Source organism: Pinus tabuliformis, chromosome 1_1 (genome assembly GCF_031772625.1).
Source record: "Pinus tabuliformis cultivar Carrire ecotype Pingquan chromosome 1_1, CPIR1, whole genome shotgun sequence".
In the NCBI taxonomy this organism is placed as follows: domain Eukaryota; kingdom Viridiplantae; phylum Streptophyta; class Pinopsida; order Pinales; family Pinaceae; genus Pinus; species Pinus tabuliformis.
This window is the reverse complement of record NC_142297.1, coordinates 670,469,523-670,492,706: the sequence shown is the minus strand read 5'-3', so window position 1 is coordinate 670,492,706 and position 23,184 is coordinate 670,469,523. Positions and strand designations below refer to the sequence as shown.

The window sequence follows — 23,184 nt, the reverse complement described above, 5'->3', positions numbered from 1 at the left end:
GTTTCATGTGCTGAGCTCCAGATTGTAATTTTATTGGCCGCTAGTGAGTTCAATCTTGGCAGCCATGGATGAGGCGTCATCCAAGAAGGAGTGTCTCCACAAGGCATTCTTGGAGTTTCATTCCCATTCTTCGACCTTGGTAAACTTCAGTGTCCAGTGAAAGGAGCTTGAAGACCACTTCAATGACTTGGAGAAGTGCATGTAGAAGCGCTTCGAAGAGCTGAGATGTGCCGCAGACCCGACCAAGCTGGTTCTGCAGACCCTGAAGGGATTTTATCCAGACGATAAATAGACTATGAAAATTGACACACAGAGACATTCCTGTGTTTTTCTCTTGGATTCCCTTCCTTTTGTTTTGTCGCCAGACGGGGTCTCCTCGAAGGCAAAAAAAAAGGCTCAGAAAATTGTTGCTAAATGGAAATTTAGGGTCACTGGAATGATAAGCTTTGGATCCCTTATCACTAGTGGAAGGATCTGACATGGAAGTAGATCTGCGAGTGAAGGAAACAGATCCTGAGCCTATGAAATGGATCCTGAAACTTCTAGTGCTTTTTTTACCATTGATCTCCTGATTTTTTTTAATGAAAATATCTTAACAGTAAAACCCTAGACCCCATTTCTTGTCAAGGTTTGATGTATCCTCATGTCAAAATATTGTCTCGACATTTGATCTATCAAGGTATTCTCTACTTAGGAAATGGACAAGGATCCATGAGTAGTTTTTTTATTGGCTTGTTTGTTGAGCAATAATTTTGATGTGAATGTGTCAATAATAGGTGCATATATAGGTGACTTCTTGTGACCTCATATTCTCAATGAAGATGCCAAACCTCATCTAGAATTTGAAGTGATAAAGATTTGAACGAAAGATTCTCAGAAAGCCCACAAGCTTAACCCATTAGAGTTTCAACGGGAGGTCTCCTTGAATGAGTTATATGATCTCTGAGGAAGTTTAAAGACAATGGAGTGATCTATAGTAGAAGATCTTCAAAAAGCCTTACCTCAACAAATTAGGAATTCTAGCTTTTGCTGGAAAAAGAAAAATCCATGCAATGACCTGGATTCACAAGTTAAAGACATATTTTCAATGAAACCAATGAATTAAGAAGACATGACCAATTTTCCAGTACTTAAATTAGAGGGATTCAGCTATGATTGGTGGAATCAATGGATACAGTCTATACCAGAGGACATTTCCATTGGTTATGACACTTCCGAGGAAAAATTTATATCTGCTTTTTTTTTTTATAAAACGGTTGCCGACGACTTCCTTCAATAATTTTTTTTTAAGACTCTTGATAGGAGCTTCGGTAAAGCAGTGGAGGTGATATTCTCCCACCAGGGTTCATTCCCTCATGTACATGTTAGCCCCTCATGAGCCATCAAGAACAACTTCCGCGTAAATGGTCCCTGGTGCAAACGACCTTTTGCCTCGATGTTGACTTTTGCCTCAATGTTGACTTTTGCCTCATTTTTTATTTTAATTTATTTTATTATTTGACAACAATTTTTAATTCAAATAACATCTTCTGACAAAATATGGATCCATGCACTAGTAGAAAATAAGAAATTAGTGACTAAGTGACTAAAAAAGTTAGTTACCACAACTTTTCCAAGTGAAATACTACAAAAAATGAACAATATTAGGTGACCCAACTAAAAATGACTAACAAAAATGACTAATTTAGTTTTGGGTTAAAATATATGACTAGCTAATAAATAATACAACTAAAAATGACTAACGCAAATGACTAATTTAGTCTAGGAACGAAAATATGACTACCTAACAAGTACTACAATAATATGAATTAGTGGTTTATTTTAATCACTTTAATTTTTTCAACAATCTAAACATAGAAGTGATAGGGGATTTAGAAGTTGTTATAGATTGGCTGAAAGGTTATACTTCCTTAAAAACTTCTTTATTAGGTCAATAGACGATTGGAGTTATGAAGATTATTAGAATCTTCAAGGTTATATCCTTTGATCACATTGATAGGAATTCAATTTAAAGGTTGATAAATTATCCAAAATGGGAGTGGGCTTATAGCCGGGTCACATATATTATGAAGAATACCTACAAGGAGAAATGTTGGTTAATTAGTAGATGACACATTTCCTTTAGTTGAAGACTTAACTTTTCATGCATATTTACATTTTTTATTATCAAGGTTATATCCATTGAACTTAAGATACTAGTTTTTAACTTGGATATCAAGTTATTTATGTAGTTTGAATGTATATTATGAATATAACAATACTAGATTTTTATGAAATTGTTTTGAATCCTATTGAGAGTATCTATTCTACCAAAGTTACCTATGTCTTATATACTATTTTTGCACACACCTATACATATAGGCACAAACACAAGAATAAATATATCACTTAAAGACTTAAACCTTAGAAGGAATAATAACACCACTTTTCTTTCATTAACTCAATTAAACATCCAATAACTCCAAAATTATTTAAAATTTTAAATCCCATTTAATATTATTCAAACTTAAAAACTCCTATACATGATTATTGATTCTCAAATGAAAAATCAACTAAGATTTTTCGAGAAGGCTAGGTATCTAATATGTCGAAAAAAGATAAACATCACTAAGCTCTTTCAATGACATAATCTCATCCATGAGATCTATATGTTACTCAACTCACGCTTTAAAATTGTGAATTGCCCACTAATATTACTTTAAAACCATATAATCTTATAACAAAATTCCTTTTCCTCATGATGAACCACAATTGAGGGTTCAAAACGTTGACCTCAGTCCCATAAAATATTGTTGTGATTAATCCGGAAAAATTATCATTCATCATTATGAATAATAGAAGTGCAAATTCAGAAAAATTTCTTCTCATTAACAAAATCAAATATAAAAATTTAATTAAAATTAAATTATTTCGAAATTCAACAAAAGCCAAAAACAGTGTTCCACCACCCACAAATCGATTACACAACAATACATCATCTTTGTTTGTGCCAAACACATAAAATTTGTAATGAGAAAAGAAACCATTAATTAATGATGCTCGTTGAGAACCACTCCCACCCAGGGATGGAATTTGATGTACATTTTTCCCGTCATAGGGCATTTTTCCCATATTTGACGTCTAGAATTTGTGGATGTATGTTTTTCATGACATTCTTGAAATGGTGTAACCCGTATTTTTGACGTTTCAATTTTTTTCCAAAACGTCATTATGCCCATTTATTTTCAGTTTATTTTCCATCTACCAATTCAATCCCATATGAAAGCCTACAGTCGCATATCTTTGTCTGCAGTTTCTGTATAGCCCATTAAACATTAAATGAAATCCTATGTCCATGTTACTGCAAGTCACACTTCGTTTACGTTAATCTTTTTATTGTTGTCAGATACCTAGAATTCCATGGATTTATGATTTAAGAAAAACACATCACTTCTAATTCCTTTGATGTTTTCATAGTTTCTCATGTTGTTGTGGTCCTACAATGAAGGATAGAGATCATATATTAATCTTGAAATTGAAGGCCTCATTCTTCTTTGGCATATTAGGGTTTCATGCTCGATCTCTCTTCTTATAACTCCCTACAATGAAGGATAGAGATTATATATTAATCTTGAAATTTCAGGCCTCATTCTTCTTTGGCATCTTAGGGTCACATGCTCGATCCCTCTGCTTATCAATCTCTCAAAGAGGGAGATGTCCAATTTGTATTTCGTGTGTAATTCATATTCCGCAACAAAAGGATGCAACTGTAAGTGATCGCCTAGGAGATGTTGAGTGAAGGAGTTGATACAGGGAAGAACATGTGCCTTCAAAACCTTGATGACCCCTTCTATCACCACTATTTCTGCTTGCAATGCCTAGAGGAGGACATAATTTTGAGCAACCCCAGTGGTTGTCATTCCCACAACTTTTGCTTTTCTTAAAATTTTGAGGTTGGGCTTATGATCATGTTGAAGTAGCCCATCACATATTTCTTTGTATCTCTTAGATAGATTGTGCAGTTCCTCCCCAGCCTTTTCGTTGGCTTTCTGCAACTAATGATTATGCAGCTTGATCCTTGATTTTTGGGGAAACAACCATAAATACTGGGAACTAAGTATGTTGTCTAGAGATATCTATGTTGAAGAAGATTTATTCAACACTTTCTGCTTCCCTTTAAATTTCTCGTCACCTTTATCGACCACTAATTCATCTCTCGTCCCTTTCTACCATACCTCTCAGATAAGTTGAACACTTGTTGATTTTCTCTTACACATTGGTACACATTAATTCATTGTCCCTATCATGAAGTCTTCCAGAAAGAACATTCAACCTTGGCTTCAACATTGAATTTTTGAATCGCCACTGATTCGAACAATATTTTTATCTACATAATAAATGGATTCCAGGAACTGATTTAGTGCATGGTCGGTATAACAAATGACCATAATAGGATCAAATTGTATGTTAGATAGGAGGATTCTAGCAATGGTCAAACCAATATAGGTTTTCGCAGTTCCGGGAGGGTGCTATAATGGTCAGCCTCTTTGTTAGGCCCTGCTTCATGGCTTCTATCTAGCTTTCGTCTAAGGTGGAATTCCACTCAGGCCATTTCTACAAAATGTGGAGTGTGCTTCTGCCCAAACAATTTTGGATCCTCAGAAATGCACATTCTAAATTATATGCATCCTTTAATTTCCACTTTTCTAGATAACCTGGCTCTATAGTTTGGAGTTCTAATGATAGAAAGTGCTCCCCGAAAGGAAGCACTTTTATTTTTGGGTGTTGAAGACATTTCAAAACATGGACATAGGTATGAAGCTTCTTTAAATGACAATATGAAAGAAATGACCCAAATATTCCTGTAAAATGTAAAGAAAATTCAAACAAAGAGCGAATAGGGACCCATGGATGTGCCATTTCCAAACTTCTCAATTACATCATCAGGGCTGGCTGCCCCACACTCAATCTAAGTAATCTGCCCAATTTTTGCAGCCATAGTCATCTGAGAAAGCAAATCCTCAACTCTTGCTTCAATGGATTGGCCATGGTCCATTTAATTGTTTAGTCTTGTGAATTTAATTGGAAATATGTTATTGCACTTTCCAAAAATTTCAAATTTTAGTGCAAATTGTATCTTTCTAACAAAGTTTGGAGATGCATTCTAATGAATCTTGATATCTCAGTGAAAATAATAAATTTATGTATCATTTACTAGTAGCATATGCACAACAAATGATACAATTAATTCAATCATGATTTTGGGTTTTAACTGAGGGAGTGGCATAAGGCACATTTATCTTATTTCGATTCAACAGAATTATAGAAGAAATTTGATTTATACTCTCAAAAATAACTAAGATGGAATGAGATGATTAATGAAGAATGTGTTAATTACTTTCATTTTTAATGTAGTTTGTATATAATGTGTTAATTGTATAGTTTGCATGTAAAATTTACCTAAAAGATTAAAATGTAAAAATTAGTGTGATAATTATTAATATATTAAAGATCTTTGATTTGTGTATATTTATTCTTTTATTCTCAAGGAAGTGGTTGTAGCAGTGTTTTCATCCTTTGTTCATCAAGTTGGTTGTTTCTTGAATAGTGTCAAATATTGCAGGTGGTGGAGGTTCGAAGGACAGACTCACGGTTGCCCCAAAAACTCCAGGTTTTTATCTCTTTAAGTGGTTGTTTATTCAAATTAGAATTTTGATATGGTAAAAAATGCAGAATTAAATTTAAAAAGAAATGTATTTAAAATGTTTTATTGTTTTATTTATTCTATTTATAGGCAATTGTCTCCAATCTAAGATTATATTTTTTCTCAAAAAACTAATTATTCTCTACATCAATCAAATTAACTTGAATGAAATCATTCCATTAGTGATGGTCAAAATTATGAATTAATATATATAGAATATTATGTGTTAATTTTTTTATTGCTTTTATTTAAAATGGAATTTTAATGTAATTGAAATGTAAATTTTTAATTTCTTCAAGAGAAAAGGTTCTTGAAGGGAAACATATAGATCGAAATTCTAAATTTCAACCCCTGCTCCTGCCTTTCTAAGCATACCATTTACCTATTTGATGAAATCTGCTCATACCTTCAAGTTATCTTGTGAAGTTCTGGGCAAGGAGGGCTTAGGGCTTTAAACACAGCAGATTAGAATATAGGCTCTCGGATTTTGGGGAAGAATGGCCGGTAATGAAGAGAAGGCGCAGTTTATGTTGAACAGGTTCTTGACATTCAAGAAATAAGAGAAGAATAAACACAAGGAGAGGCGCTCGTTCCTGGCCTCAGAATGCCGCGATCTTGCAGAGGCACACAAATGGAGGCAACAGATAATACGAGATATTGGACGGAAGGTCATGGAGATTCAGAACTCGGACCTCAGCCAACACTGCCTCCCAGACCTCAATGATGAGATCAACAAGCTAATTAGGGAAAAGGAGCACTGGGAAAATTAGATCGTAGAGCTTGGCGATCCTAATTATGCCAAAGTAGGGGCCAAGATGACAGACTTGGAAGGAAACTAGGTGGATGTGCACAGTGTTGTTGGTGCTACCATTTTGCACTAGCCACAAGACGGGTTTAACTCGGGCTTCACTATATCCCTGTGAATCTCGTTTTGTCCACTATTTGTTGCTGTTTTCTCTATAATTTATGGACAAAAGAGCCAAGGAAATATACAACATATTAAATGCGTGTTCAATATTACGATCAAAGCCTGTGACTCATCGTAAGACTGAAAGTTAAAACTGAATCTATGGTGGGCACTAGGTATTACTACTATCTAGGCCGAACGATACCTCTCCTTTGTGTAATTTCCGGTCATCGCTATTTATTTCTTCCATCTGAGGGATTGGAATGTGATGGATCTCTTGTCGTGTAGTTAGATACGAAATTAGGGGATCCCTTGTTGTGTAGTTGAATGCGAATTAGGATAGCCTCGGTTAGAGATACTTCGGGGCTGCGAAATTCCTAGCCGTCCTCAAAGAGCTATTCGATAAAACCCCCGAGGAAAAGAAGAGGAGGTATACGTATGAGATTTACAAGTGAAACGATGCAAGTTATTATGGCTACAAGGATGACGAGGATGGGATCTTAGAGAAAGTTGGGCAACTCAAAGAGGAGGAGATGGCGGTCAGGGCGATGAGAGAGTGGCAGAGAATTGAGTTCGTCGAGAGGGAGGCTAGGTTAACAGTGAAGAGTGGGGAGGTCACTACCGTTAAGTTGGTTATGTTCAAGGAAGAGGAGTATGTGGCGAAATAAATCAGAGAGCAGGAGAAGGGAAACCAACAATAGTTAGAGCGAGATTTTGTTTCCCATGTGCCCCTATCGGATGAGGAAGAGATTGAGCACAATGGTTATGGAGAAGAAGAAATAGTAGCTTCTTATTAAATAAACGAGTGAGGATCTTCTGGAGGAGCAGTTCCAGGCCAAGGCAATGCTTGATATTAAACAATAAGGTATTCTATTGAAGCTTATGGATCTTCAAGCTTTTTTCCTTTTCAAATGAGCTTCTCCTTTTCCATGAGGGTGCGGTTGTCAATGCTCCCATGAGGGTGGTGAATAATTTATGCATTTCATGTTTCAAAAAAAAGGACGATGTTGAGTGTATATCCTTGGTGACTTTGGCAGAATAGTTTTCCTTAGACCTAACACCTAAGTGAAAAGAATCTATTTTATACCCTAAAGCATGTTTTGAAAAATTTTCACCATTCATCTCATCTTTGAGAACAGTCAGCACACAATTTACATAATAATTATTTGATAACCTGTTCAAAATTTGAACGATTCCATCCCAAGTGCATTGGTTTAAACTTAGTGTTAGATTAGTTGTGATCATCAGGTATATATCAATATAGTGTTTTAGTAGTTTTGTACTCTTAGTTGCCTTTAGTATAGTCTATCTGCTAGTGAATTGTGTCTCTTATTTGAAAGGTTAAAGTTCACATGTGATGTTTCTTTTTGTATTTAGACATTGTCACTCATGTATTATTATGATTTGAAACAAAAGTTTTCACACTACACAATTTTCCACCATTAGTAAGTTTTAATCTCTCATTTAGTTAGAAGAATTGATTTTATTTCTCATCATGGTTCTCTACTCTTGGATTATATTATTTGGTGTTATAGCTTGAATATATGATGATGTTATTAGCTAAATTGAAGTCATCAAATCTTTTGTGAACTTGGTGGTTTTGTGTCATTCTCGAATGGTAAATATGAGTATGAAAGCTAAACAGTTGACATGCTTTAATTCAGATTTGATTTTATTTTTTTACAAATATAAGAATCAAGTTATAATTTATAAATATATATTTATGAAAAAGTAGGATTTCACACCTGTATGTCTCTTTGGACATTAATATAATAATTGTATCTTATCTTTGCTCTCGGTTTGTGTTGCATGCATTTGTCCAAAGAAATATCTGCAAGTCTTTTTCATGTGTCATGACATTAGTAGCCCCTATGAGGGACTTTTTCTCGACCGCCCTATTTTTCCCTGGGTTGTAAAGAGATGCAACTCTCTCTTGATTTCTTCCTTCCTGCAAAAACCCTTGAACTCCTTGGAGGTATACTCTCTCACATTGTCCAATCTCAAGACTTTGATATTCATACTTGTGTGGTTTTCAATCAGAGCTCTGAACTCCTGCAACTTGCTAAACACCTCATCCTTGATCTTTAATATGTAGACCCAAGTCTTATGAGAAGAATCATCAATAAAGGAAAGACAATACATGCTTCCTGTTATTATCGCTAGTAACTACCGACTTCAGTACAAAAAAGTTATACACTCGAGCTCAAGTTTTGACGGTGACAATCCAAGGGCAGGGTAAATATGTGCAATCAAAATATATATCTCTATGTTTCACAGCAGCCTACATATTACTTTTCCTCTCTTATCATGATGGTTCAACTTTGATTGGAAAATTGAATCCGGAAGGCACATCTATTAGTGAAGTATCAAGTGTTCTTGAGGGTGATCAAGATGGTCTGTTAAGGTCTGTTGGGATACATCATTGGAAGGAGTTGCTTGATGGAAATGGTTTTTTTTGTCTTCCTATTTATTTTAAAGTCAAACTCTCCACTCACTGTGTCTCTTGGTCCTATGGATCTATTTTCACAACTTCTGTGATTGTCTAGAAATTCATCTTCTCCATGGATTGGGCACTGCAAATTACAGGTCTCTCTCTAAGGACAACAATATTTCTATTCTTTTACATGATGATGGTAGTTTGAAGATATTCTCATTTAGAATGGGCAGTGTAACTCGAGGAGGATTGGATTTACTAATACATGATTGCAGTATTAATTCAGAGCAGGTGAAAAAGCTAGGTCCTGGTATCCTCAACAATACATCAAATGTTGGGATCAACCCAAAATTTACACTGGATTTCTTTGGAAAGACAACCTACATTACTACAAATATTAAGCTTGGAGGTGATGTTATTTGAAACAATGATTTATGTGTTAAGATGAATTTAGCGTAAGAAGAAGGCTTCTTAGAGAGCCCCAACCCTATTGGATTTAAGGTTTATGCACTTTTTCTTCAATCATATATATATATTTAATAATTACATCATAGTTTTCCTTCTTCTAGTGTAGCTCATGTTTTTTCATTGAAGAGCAAGTTATTTAATGTTATTGTAGGATGAATGAAAGTAGTTGTGAAATTAAACACATGAGAATATTTTGATAAAGAGTTATGGATACCTGTGTTGATATATCTATGATTGCATATTTGTAGATAACTGCATTTAATTCCAATCGAGACATTGTGATGGTAGGTTTCCATGTTAATGTGGGAAATACATCACGAAGTCACCATTATAGTTACTTTGTGGTTCTTGTTGTTCCACCCCATGAAGCCCTTGAAAGTTGCGCCCAGAAAAGAATCAATAAAGAATCAAGTTATAATTTATAAATATATATATTTATGAAAAAGTAGGTTTTCACACTGGGTCTGTCTCTTTGTACATTAATATAACAACTGTATCTTATCTTTGCTCGAGTTGTGTTGCATGTGTTTTTCCAAATAAACATCGACAAGTCTTTTTCATGTGTCATGGCCTTAGTAGCCCCTATGATTGACTTTTGCTTGACCGCCCCATTTTTCCTTGGGTTGTACAAAACTACAACTCTCTCTTGATTCCTGCCTTCTTGAAAAAACCCTTGAACTCCTTGTGTTAGTGTCAGTCTTTGCAGTCTTCCTCCAATGATCAAACATGCTCTTACAAAGTGGTTTTAAGGTGTCAAGGTCAAATTTTGTCATTTCAGTGAGTCTTCAAGCAAAATTTGGTCACTAGGTATTAGGTCTAGGGTTTGCTTTTACTCCTTTCAAAGTTGTCCAAATGTCGGTCCATGTTACCATTCAGCTGAGTGTACCAGCATTCAGAGGGTTGTCATCATCATGTTAAGTTCCACTGGGTCATTTTACACCTTGTTCATGCTTCAGTTGTGCCTAGGTAAGGTTCATTTCCCTCTCCTAGGGTTTTGAAGGTAATTTCTCTTGGATGGTCAAATCATTAGCAAAACTTGTATCCAGATGTTCATACACCTTCCCCTATCCTTAATGTACCTTATTAAACACTTCCCATCATTGATATCCCCAAAATTCCTCATTTTCACACAAACCTTAGTTTCTTTCTACAACTTGACAATTTTCTAGGCTAGGCCTGTGTTTTGCCCTTTTGGACCTCTTCCCCTCACTCAATCTTTGAAATTCCACTTTCCCCTGCTTCCTAACATCCCTCCCTACTTCCAAAAATTTCTCAAGAATTTAGAAGCCCCTTATCCCCTTCATTTCGCTTCATTTCGACAAATCCCCTGTTCCACACATCGGGATAGGTTTTACTCCAATGATGTTTCTGAGCAAGAAAAGATGAATTTTTGAAAAATGAGAGAGGTTTTTGTCCCCAATAGGTGAAGGAATAAAAAACTCCTTCACGTTTTACACAGGTGTCATGGTTTTAAAGAAATTTCAAAAATACAGTTGCCTCAGGAGAATTGATGTACCTCTGAAGTGACCTTGGGAAAATCAAGTTTTCTCCTAGCCTGGTTCGCCAAATGACTTTCTTGATGAGTCAAATGATAACTAGACAAAAAGATATTTCCAATGAGATATCATGAGCTCAATTTGGAGTTGAGGAAGGCCTCCAAAAGTGGCTCCAAACAGGTGCTATGCATAGAGAAATCAGGCGCGGCGCATAGAGGAAATTTGGCCCAGTTTGACCAAGAAATGCTCTGTTTTTTGCCTAGTTTTGACAGTTTGACTTTTTCTCTTTCTTGATGTCAAATTTGTGATGTAATTTAATGTACATTGATGGATCATGATGTAAATATTTCAAATTCTCACTTATGGAGGTAGATTCATCTATTAAAAAGTTGTTTGAAACTGAATGAATTAGTTCCCTAGTTTCTAGAGGCAAGTTGTTCCACTGCCTGATTACTAGTTCTTAGTTTAGAATTAGTTGGAACAGCTCCTAAACTTGTGAGATCGACCCCTAGAGGCTAGGATGAGTTATGGTTTGTCTATATCTTGTGATCTTTCAGTCATTAGCATGGTTGGACTTTTGAGAAAGCCTTGAGCTTCATTGTACACTCATATCAGCATTTTGGCTAAGGAATTGAGACCAAGGTTTGCAGCACTCTTTGGGATCCATGTGGAAATTTGTCTTGGTACAGTGCTTTCTTTTGTAATTGTGAATTTACTTATGTGTTATGTATGCCATTATCTATCTTATTTCTTCTTAGCTAAATCAAACAAGGGAGAAAGGTAGAATCCATTCAAATTGCAGTGCTCTACCTTGGGTTTGCTTTAGTTTTTGATGTTTTCAGCTGTTTGGAGAGGATCCATGAATTTTCTTGCCCTCTTCAACTCCTCACCTATCTAATCTCTCCATCTCATTCAATTTGAAGTGCCAAAATCAGTTGCCTACCTTGCCCCATTGAGACCTTTGCAGAATTGAGCCTCATTCCCCGCACCCAAAATCTGCCTTTCCATTTGAGCCAACAAAAACATCATTTTATTTAATCAAACTCTTTTACACACATACCTAGCCTAAAATTAGTCAGCATATCAGTCATCTCAAGCCCTTACTGATCATATTTCGCTGAGATTAACCAGGAGAGAGCCCTCTCCCGACCTGGTAGGGCTAGCTACCAGGTTAAGCATGGTTTGATGTTGTCCTAGATCCTACCTTTCTCAGCCTAAGGTGGATTTAGGCACTAACATAGTGGCGACTCCACTGGGAAGAAATTTTATTTGTTTGTTAGTGTTCTTTGTTTTATAAACTACAGACGGAGCCTGAAGTTATGCTAGGTAGCCTTCGAAACGCTCTTGCTTTGCATTAGCGAAAGTAGATAAACGCTGCTTCAGTCAATCTCTGGTCTAGTCTTATAAGCTGAACATCTGACTTGAAAATTGCCCCAGTAACATGTATCAAGTTCATATCTGATTGTTGATGGTGGACAACGATCAGACACCAGAAGGCTGAAATCATTCGCCTGGCGATTCCAAATAAGTTTCAAGATCAGATCCAAGGACTCCACTGGACGATGAACCTGACCAGCAGAAACATGAAAGGACAATATGGAAAGATCAGGTATTCAAGTGGGAATTTCATCCAAGACATTTTGTTCTTTTTCATTAATTATTTCTTCTCTTTTCCCGAGAATGTCAAGAAGGCTTTGCAAAGTATATTGTATTTGAGAAAAGATCCTCGGCCTGCATTTGATTCCTTCCCTTTGAAGATTGTGAATACCAAAGATTTGCATGCCTTTGAGCTTGATCAAGACCTTTCTTCTGAATCTTGTGATGACCGTCTTAAAATTGATGAGCCCCAAGAGACCAAGACTGATTCTATACCTTCTGTATTTACTCCTACACCTTGTAAAATTCCAGATCAATACAAGCCTCTGATTTTACCTCCTATATTTCATGATTTCCCTAAAAATCATGACCTATATCTACCAAGATTTGATGGTGAATGCGACAACATCACTGCTGAGAGACATGTATTGAATTTTGAGTCTTTTCTTGATCTTTTTGAAGTTGATGAAGAGGATGTCAGTATTAGGCTTTTTGCTCTTTCTTTGCAAGGCAAAGTCAAGAGTTGGTTCAAAACCCTGCTTGATGCGAGCATCACAGATTTCCAACAGTTCGTCAAAGTTTTCCTTGACAGGTGGGTGGTAAGATAGAACCCTTTATTGATTATAGAAAATTATAACCAGCTGAAAAGACAACCAGGGGAGACAGTACAATAGTTTTCTGCCAGATTTAACCAAGTTTATTATTCGATGCCTGTTAATATAAGACCTCCTCTTGTATCCGCTCTCTTGCACTACCCGAGTGCCTTTGATCTGGAAATGGAGTTTCAGCTAAGGGAAAGGAACCTTGCAACACTTGAAGAGATGCAGAACAATGCAGTAGATGTAGAGGCTCATTTGCTGATCAGAAGGGCAAAGTTGAAGGAAGAAGAGGTGAAGAACATAGATCCAGAGGAATCGACATCTTTAGAGGTAAAGCTTGACATTTTGGCAAGTGCAGTGGAAGAGATGATGCAAAAGATCACTGCAAGGAATGATTATGATGTTCAAGCCCATGGCTCGGTGATTGAAGAAGAACAAGTTGCTGATCCAAAACATCTTCTTTCTTATCCCAGTTGTCATAGATCTGATAATGATAGTTTTATATCATCTTGGAGAAGAGAGATCTGTTGATATGACATGTATGCTTGATGATGTCTTTTATACTGATGATTTGCCTCAGTTTGATCAGTATGATGATGATTATGTTCTCCAAACAAAAGCTAATCTTGCAGACAAATCAGCAGCTAGTTTGTGGGAGGAAGAAGTTCACTTTTAGCAGCTCGAATACAATGTTCAGCCATCACATATTAGCTATGGAAATGACGAGGAAAGTGCAAAAAATTTTGAAGTAAGTGAAGGATCTTTGCCTTTTTGTTTTGCTTTGTTTCAGTTCATCAGAGACAACATTCATGCAATCAGAAGTCAATCGTCGATAAGTCTTGATCTGGACCATCTTGAGAGCAATGAAAACCTTGTTCAAGACTTCTCATATCCAGATTTACAGTCCCCGAATGCCATTGATTGTCAAGTTGCAGATGAAGACATGGAAGCTGGAACATATGATCAAATGATACAAGATGATTCCGTACCATTTTGTTTTGAATCATTTCAGTTTTTGAAGGGTAAATTGCATAGTATATCTTCAAATGAGCAGCCTGTAGAAAGTCATGCAATCTCATCGGAACCAATAGAAAATGGGTTGCAACAATCTTTTCAAGGTTTTCACGATCCAATAGCTGATGTTTTGGATGAGGTCTACAGTCCAAGTCCTTCTCCATTGACTACATGTGAGCTTGAAACGTGCGCTGATATAAATTTGATCCGGCAGCTGGTTTCTTTGTCATTTTTAGTAGGAGTCTCGTCACAAAGCTCAAATCAAAGTTTGCATTCATGGTATGAGGAGAAGAGAAGTAATCCATTGGATGAGTTAAGTCCCAATGTGCATGAACTTCAAGATCCTTATGCAGTGTTTTTGGAGGTGGATAGAGAATCCATATCATTCAATGGATCTGTTTCCAAGTTTTCATGGGAGTTGCCTTTCAGTAGTTCTCTCTTGTTGTTCATAAGCGAGCACTTGCGGAGAATTCAAATAGCAGCCAGAATACTTACTTGGTTGCATTGGTTGTTTCATTTCACTTGATCAGGTGATGAATGGAGTAACTAGAGTAGGTTGTATTGAATAAGCTTCATATTGAGCATATTTTCCAGTTTTTCGGTTGTGTTTAAGTATCGAGTCAGTTTTTAGTTGAGTGAGAGTCAATTTGTGTCGTCAAGTCATTAGTTTTCAGTCATGCATTTCAGCTTGAGTTTTTGACTCCATTGCCCAATGGATGAAGGCACTGTCTGCTTTCCAAAGATCTGTAGTTCTTGGCACCTCCAAGGAGCTACCATCCCCATTGGAGCCAATGTTAGTGTCAGTCTTTGCAGCCTTCCTCCAGTGATCAAACATGCTCTTACAAAGTGATTTTAAGGTGTCAAGATCAAATTTTGTCATTTCAGTGAGTCTTCAAGCAAAATTTGGTCACTAGGTATTAGGTTTAGGGTTTGCTTTTACTCCTTTCAAAGTTGTCCAAATGTCGGTCCATGTCACCATTCAGCTGAGTGTACCATCATTCAGAGGGTTTTCATCATCATGTTAAGTTCCACTGGGTCATTTTACACCTTGTTCATGCTTCAGTTGTGCCTAGGTAAGGTTCATTTCCCTCTCCTAGGGTTTTGAAGGTAATTTCTCTTGGATGGTAAAATCATTAGCAAAACTTGTATCCAAATGTTCATACACCTTCCCCTATCCTTAATGTACTTCCCATCACTGATATCCCCCAAATTCCTCATTTTCGCACAAACCCTAGTTTCTTGCTACAACTTGACAATTTTCTAGGTTAGGCCTGTGTTTTGCCCTTTTGGACCTCTTCCCCTCACTCAATCTTTGAAATTCCACTTTCCCCTGCTTCCTAACATCCCTCCCTACTTCCAAAAATTTTCTCAAGAATTTAGAAGCCCCTTATCCCCTTCATTTCGCTTCATTTCGACAAATCCCCTGTTCCACACATCGGGATAGGTTTTACTCCAATGATGTTTCTGAGCAAGAAAAGATGAATTTTTGAAAAATGAGAGAGGTGTTTGTCCAAAATAGGCCAAGGAATAAAAAACTCCTTCACGTTTTACACAGGTGTCATGGTTTTAGAGAAATGTCAAAAATACAGTTGCCTCAGGAGAATTGATGTACCTCTGAAGTGACCTTGGGAAAATCAAGTTTTCTCCTAGCTTGGTTGGCCAAATGACTTTCTTGATGCATCAAATGATAACTAGACACAAAGATCTTTCCAATGAGCTATCATGAGCTCAATTTGGAGTTGAGGAAGGCCTCCAAAAGTGGCTCCAAAAGGGCGCTACACATAGAGAAATCAGGGGTGGCACATAGAGGAAATTTGGACCAGTTTGACCAAGAAATGCTCTGTTTTTCGCCTAGTTTTGACAGTTTGACTTTTTCTCTTTCTTGATGTCAAATTTGTGATGTAATTTAATGTACATTGATGGATCATGATGTAAATATGTCAAATTCTCACTTATGGAGGTAGATTCATCTATTAAAAAGTTGTTTGAAACTGAGTGAATTAGTTCCCTAGTTTCTAGAGGCAAGCTGTTCCACTCCCTGATTTCTAGTTCTCAGTTTAGAATTAGTTGGAACAGCTCCTAAACTTGTGAGCTCGACCCCTAGAGGCTAGGATGAATTATTTTGCTATATCTTGTGATCTTTCAGTCATTAGCATGGTTGGACTTTTGAGAAAGCCTTGAGCTTCATTGTACACTCATATCAACATTTTGGCTAAGGAATTGAGACCAGGGTTTGCAGCACTCTTTGGGATCCATGTGGCAATTTGTCTTGGTACAGTGCTTTCTTTTGTAATTTTGAATTTACTTATGTGTTATGTATGCCATTATCTATCTTATTTCTTCTTAGCTAAATCAAACAAGGGAGAAAGGTAGAATCCATTGAAATTGCAGTGCTCTACCTTGGGTTTGCTTTAGTTTTTGATGTTTTCAGCTGTTTGGAGAGGATCCATGAGTTTTCTTGCCCTCTTCAACTCCTCACCTGTCTAATCTCTCCATCTCATTCAATTTGAAGTGCCAAAATCAGTTGCCTACCTTGCCCCATTGAGACCTCTGCAGAACTGAGCCTCATTCCCCGCACCCAAAATCTGCCTTTCCATTTGAGCCAACAAAAACATCATTTTATTTAATCAAACTCTTTTACACACATACCTAGCCTAAAATCAGTCAGCGTATCAGTCATCTCAAGCCCTTACTGATCATATTTCACAGAGATTGACCAGGAACGAGCCCTCTCCTGACCTGGTAGGGCTAGCTACTAGGTTAAGCGTGGTTTGATGTTGTCCTAGATCCTACCTTTCTCAGCCTGAGGTGGATTTAGGCAATAACACCTTGGAGGTATATTCTCACACATTTTCCAATCTCAAGACTTTGATATTCACCCTTTAATATGACATTCACACACACCTATCTAGATTCAAGCATGATATTGACCTAGGGGTTACTAAGGTTGAGGATCTGTCAAATGCACACAATTGACTGAGTTCTTAAATATAGAAATAGGAGATATGAAACTTCTAGCTTCACAAACTGGGAAGTGCATCTCAGACACGGGTCTATATAGATTTGTGCTTGATGCAGGGGCAGTAGAGCATGACACACCTCTAACTTATTGACCCATTTATTGGAGTTGTTGGATCTGTTAATCATGAGGAGCTAGGGATGGATTTTGGAGCCAAATCGCAAGAAGAGAAATTACAGTAAGACCATGAAACAAGATTCCTATGCACTATGTAGTGGGTATCTAACACCCAAAAAATGTGGCAACATTGGTATTTGGGGGTTTAGATGTATTTATTTCAAGAAATTTAGGATATAATGATTGTAATATCTGTGTATAAGGCGACAAGCCTACCTCTATGTAATAGAGACAAATAGATAATGTGCTCAGAGGAGCCTTAGTATGCATGTGGCATTAATCATTAGCTGGAAACCATGGTTTGGACCTGTGTGCTTCATTAAAGATTAGAGGAGGAGCTAATAAATAAAGAGATTGTGTTTATGATGTCACAGGTTGTGTATTCATGTTCATTTATCTGCGTGATCAGGTGCTCATGTCTTAAGTGTCGTAAAATGCTCAAAATTTAAAGTGCTTAGAACTGGTTCAAAGTTGAATGACTGGAAATTTCTCGTCTTCCCGATTCCGGCGCCGCAAACGGTTCGAAAGCCGTATGAGAAAGTTATGGCAAAAAGAAGAATTTGTCCATAACATTAGAAATTGTAATTTAAAAAAAAAAAAAAAAGGAATATTCCGCCGGGCACGAAATCCGAGGCAACCACCAAACATTAAATGTAACTGCAGTTAAGTTGGCAGAATTTTGGCAGGAGCGCCAAATTTGGCGGACCCGCCATAATTGGCGGAGCTATCTGGAGTTAACTAAAGTTAGCTGGAGTTTTTCTAGGGAAAAACTGGAGAAACTTTAAATGGCCATAACTTTGGCTAGGAAAGTCGGTTTTGGACGAATTTTTTTTGATTTTGGGTATTTTCGACCTTCTAAAGCCATTGGTGTAGGTATTACAGCCATCTAGGTCATTTGCAGAGGGTTTGGAGCCATGAAAGTTCTAGGAGCCACCAGGGCCCAGTTTTGTGAAGACTGGATAGGGTTGCAGGTATTTATTGGAGGTGATCCAATAGTCAATCCTGAAGGATTCAAGTGTTATGAATCCATTTTTACCATCTATTTCTCCTGTAGATGCTTCTATTCAGCTGTATTTTCAATTTGAGCATTTAATAAAAACAAGGACAAGCCCGGTTGGGAGCTTTGGACCCAGCAGACGTAGCCCTGGAGGGGTGAACTGCTTTATCAACTTCTTTTGCATTTGTGGTTGATTTATTTTGCAGATCAAATTCATTTTAATGTGTTAAACAGTAAAATGAAATAACTCTGCTATGCTTAAATGGGTCATGAACAGCTGAAAATTTCATGTGTTTTCTTTCTGCAAGACATGGAAATCTTTTAAACATGTTTAATTCTGAATTGAATGCCTTGCAAACAAATTTCAAGTAGTTTCAAATTCAGATCAAGTTGGTATCAGAGCTCAGGGTTTTGTGCAAAGATCTTCTAAGTGTCTTGCAAAGTATTGATACTTACCAGGTTGAAACTTAAAAGAGGGGAAGGACAGTTGACTAGAGAACGAGAGAATCCTCAGTCAAGGAAGGCCAGAGAGCCATCACCTCCACCTTCAATTTCACCCTCAAGAGTCTCAGCAGAAGCTTCAAGGATGTCTGAACATGAAGGAGAAATTCCTATATTGACAAATCCAAGAGAAGAAGAAAGAGTCTTCAGAAAGGCTTTCTTAGACCTCACTGAAATGGTGAGGATATTGTACCAAGAAAGAAGTGAGAAATTGGCTGGAGAAGGGTCCAAACATCCACATGAAGGAGAGGGCTCTTCAGGAGGTAAGAAGGATGATGATCATTCCAAGAAAGGACATGGAGGAAATGGTGATCCACCACCCCCATCTTCACCTTCTTCCTCTTCATCCTCGTCTTCTTCTGTTCATAAGCATAGATCCTCTGGAAAAAGTCCTTTTTTGAAGCTTGATGTAAAATTCGAATTACCTATGTTTAATGGTGAAGTGAATGCAGAAAAGCTTGACAACTGGATTAGGCAGTTGGAAGTTTACTTGAGGATCCAAAATATGCATGATGATGCCACAAAGATTCAGTTGGCTTCTTTGAGAATGGATGGAGCAGCATTGGTCTGGTGGGAGGCCAAGACTAAAGAGGAGATCAAGAAATTTGGTAAGGTTACCTTAACATGGCCTGAATTTATGTTAGCCATTAAAAAACAGTTTTATCCTCTTGCTCACATGCAGAAGGCCATTATGAATTGGCAAAATTTCAGACAACTTAAGGGTCAGAGTGTCCAAGACTACACCCAAGAATTCAGGAGAAGAGCTCTCTTGTTAGGGGTAGATTTGCAGACCGAGGAAACCTTGTTGAAATACATTGGTGGCTTGCATAGCTACCTTAGACACACCATCTTGATGTTTAACCCTACTAGCCTGGACGAGGTTTGTGTCCAAGCTACCCATTTAGAGGCAAGGGGAAAAAACACATTTGAAGAGGGTAGAAACAAGCCCCCCAAGGGGAAAACAAAGAGAAAACCTCCAAGGAAAAGGGAAAAAAAAGCAAAAAAGAATGCATCTGTCAAACAGGAGAGTGAGAAAGTGATCTGTAAACATTGTTCTAAACCAGGCCATGAGGAGAAAAACTGTTGGAAATTATATCCTGAAAAAAGACCTCAATTTAACAAATCCAAAGGGAAACAAAAAACTGCTGCTGCTACTACATCTACACCACAAGATTTAGGGGAAGATTCAGGTGATGAAACCAAAATTACAGCCATGGGTTTGAAAAACTTAAGGGAAAAGAAGTTGAAACTCAAGCCAGCACTAGTACCTCAAACTGCCATGTACAAGCTCCTAATGAGGAAGAAAGAATTGAACTGTTTCATGTGAGGGTGATTTCAAAACATACTAAAATTGACACACTTTTTGATAGTGGGTCACAAGCAAACCTTATATCAGAGGACTTGGTCAAGCAGCTTAAACTTGAGACCGTTCCACATCCAAAGCCATATCCACTTGGATGGATTTGCAAGGATGCAAATATACAAGTTTCAAGAAAGTGCACATTGCGCTTTGCAATTACTGCACATTTTATTGACACAGTTGAACTTGATGTGGTACCTTTTGATATAGCAGGAATTGTTTTGGGAAGTCCTTACTTGTTTGACAGGAAAGCTATCTTTATCGCTTTGACAACAAATATATCAATATGTTCAAAATGTTCAAGAGTTCTCATTGTTAGAGCATGGCAAGGAATGTAGGAGAACAAAGGATGGTCAATTCAAGTAGAATTTGTTAAAAGGAGGTAATTAAGTAAAATTTTGATTTATGAATTAAGCCCATTGATGTGATTTGATGGTCAAAATTGTGATAAATCAGATCTGTATGATGATGAGTTGATGCATATCATGAGATGTTTCAGGAGCCAACAGGTTTGCCTCCTAAGAGGGAGATTCAACATGAAATCCATTTGCATCCAGATTTTCCTCTTCCAAACATAGGCATGTACCGCATGTCTATTATGGAGAATAATGAAATAAAGAAGCAAATCAAGGACTTGTTGGACAAGGGTTTCATAAGGCCAAGTACTTCGCCATGTGGGTCACCGATTGTATTGATTCCAAAGAAAGATGGCACTTGGCGTATGTGTGTTGATTTCAGGGCCTTGAACAAGATAATGGTAAAGAATCGTTACCCACTCCCAAGGATAGATGATTTGCTAGACCAGCTGAAAGATGCTCGATATTTCACTAAGCTAGACTTGCGCAGTGGATATCATCAAGTAAGAATTGAAGAAAGTGACATTTGGAAGACAACCTTCAAACCAAACAAGGACTCTTTGAGTGGCTTGTGATGCCGTTTGGTTTGTGCAATGCACCTGCAACTTTCATGCGGGTAATGGATGATGTCTTGCATCCTTTTCTTGATGATTTCGTTATTGTCTACTTAGATGACATCTTAATTTTCAGCAAGTCTAGAGAAGATCATGTCATGCATGTTAGAAAAGTACTTGATGTTTTGAAGAAGAATCAGTTATTTCTTAAAATGTCAAAGTGTGAATTTGGAAAGACTTCTTTGGTTTATTTGGGACACATAGTAGGAGGAGGTGCTTTGAGAATTGATCCTGCTAAGATTGAGGCTATTGTGAAGTGGCCTACTCCCAAATCCATAACAGAGGTAAGAAGTTTTTTGGGTGCAACTCAATATTGGAGGAAGTTTATCTCTAACTTCTCTTCTATAGCAGCTCCTATGCATGCAGTGACAAGTGTGAAGCATGCTTTCCAATGGGGAGGCAAGCAGCAAAAAGCTTTCGAATCTTTGAAAGAGAAGATTAGTTCAGCTCCAGTCCTTGCATTACCGGATTTGAGACAACCATTTGAGATACAAACTGATGCTAGTGATTATGCTATGGGTGCAGTTCTTCTACAGCATGGTAAGCCTATTGCTTTTCATTCTGAAACTTTTAATGGTGCTGTTGTAAATTATCCTACATATGATAAGGAGTTGTATGCGTTGGTACAAAGCGTCAAAAAGTGGAAACACTACTTGATGGGCAAAGAAACTGTTATACATACCGACCATCAGCCCTTACAGTACTTGCAATCACAAAGCAAGTTACAACAGTCACGACACTTCAGATGGATGGGCTTCTTGCAACAGTTCCATTTGGTAATAAGGTATAAGAAAGGTACTTTGAATAAGGTTGTTAATATGCTTTCAAGGCCTATTATTGGTGCTGTTACTTTACTTAAGAATGCTTCCATTGTACATGATAGTTACATAGAACAATATGCATCTGATGATGACTTTAAAGATGTGTATGCTAACTTGAGTAAAGGGAATCATGTAGAGGAAAATGATTATCACATGCATAACAATTTGCTGTTTCATTTGGGCAAGTTGTGTATACCACAGGGGGAGAGGGTAAATGTCATAAGAGAAGCTCATTCTTCTCTTATTGCTGGCCATTTTGTTGTGAGCAAAACAGTTGCACATCTACAGAGGTATTGCTATTGGCCGCATGGTAGATTCTGTTTCAAGGTTCATAAGAGGTTGTTTATTATGTGCTACAAGCAAGCCTAGCAATAGGAAGCTTGGTTTGTATACTCCTTTGCCGGTACCTTCTAGACCATGGGAGAGCATCTCTATGGATTTTGTAGGAGGTTTGCCAAAATCTCGAAAGCAACATGATTATTTATATGTAGTAGTTGATCGTTTCAGCAAAATGTGTATACTTATGCCTTGTAAGAAAACTATAACTGCTGAACAAACTGTTGAATTATTTTTTCATCATGTATGGATTCACTTTGGTTTGCCTACTTCCATTATTAGTGACAGGGATTCCAAATTTGTGGGGAATTTTTGGTCCAACCTATGGGAGATGATGGACACAAAGTTGAAGAAAAGTATTGCTTTCCATCTGCAAACAGATGGACAAATCGAAGTTGTGAACAGAACCATTGTGCACTTCTTGAGAGGTTATTGCAGCAAGCATCCCAAGCTTTGGGATGAACATTTTCACTACATACAACATGCTTACAATCGTGCCAAGCACTCTTCCACAAACACCTCACCGTTTGAAGCTTGTTTTGGTTACTTGCCAAAATCACCTCTTGATTTCATTCTTGAGAAAGATGTTGCCATTGAGGGACATAGTGACATTGACAAAGCTCGTTCATTCATTGAAAGAATTCAACAAATACATCAGCAAATTCAAGAACCTTGAGAAAGTCAAGGCAAGTACAAGGAAAGACACGACAAGCATAGAGTCGATCACAAGTTTCAAGAAGGAGATGAGGTATGGCTGTACATTATTAAGGAAAGGATGCAAGGAGAAGGTAAAAAGCTGAAGCCTATTCGTTATGGTCCATTCAAAATCCTCAAGAAGGTTGAAAAAAATGATTTTCAATTAGATT

The 23,184-nt window shown here is 37.3% G+C and overlaps 1 protein-coding gene and 1 pseudogene across 1 annotated transcript in view; both read left to right on the top strand.

Moving 5' to 3' along the window:
- The window catches only part of LOC149215190 (uncharacterized), a 156,610-nt gene that overhangs the window by 28,918 nt on the left and 104,508 nt on the right, over positions 1 to 23,184 (top strand). The window lies entirely within an intron of this gene.
- LOC149215191 (uncharacterized) lies at positions 6,181 to 7,454 on the top strand (annotated as a pseudogene).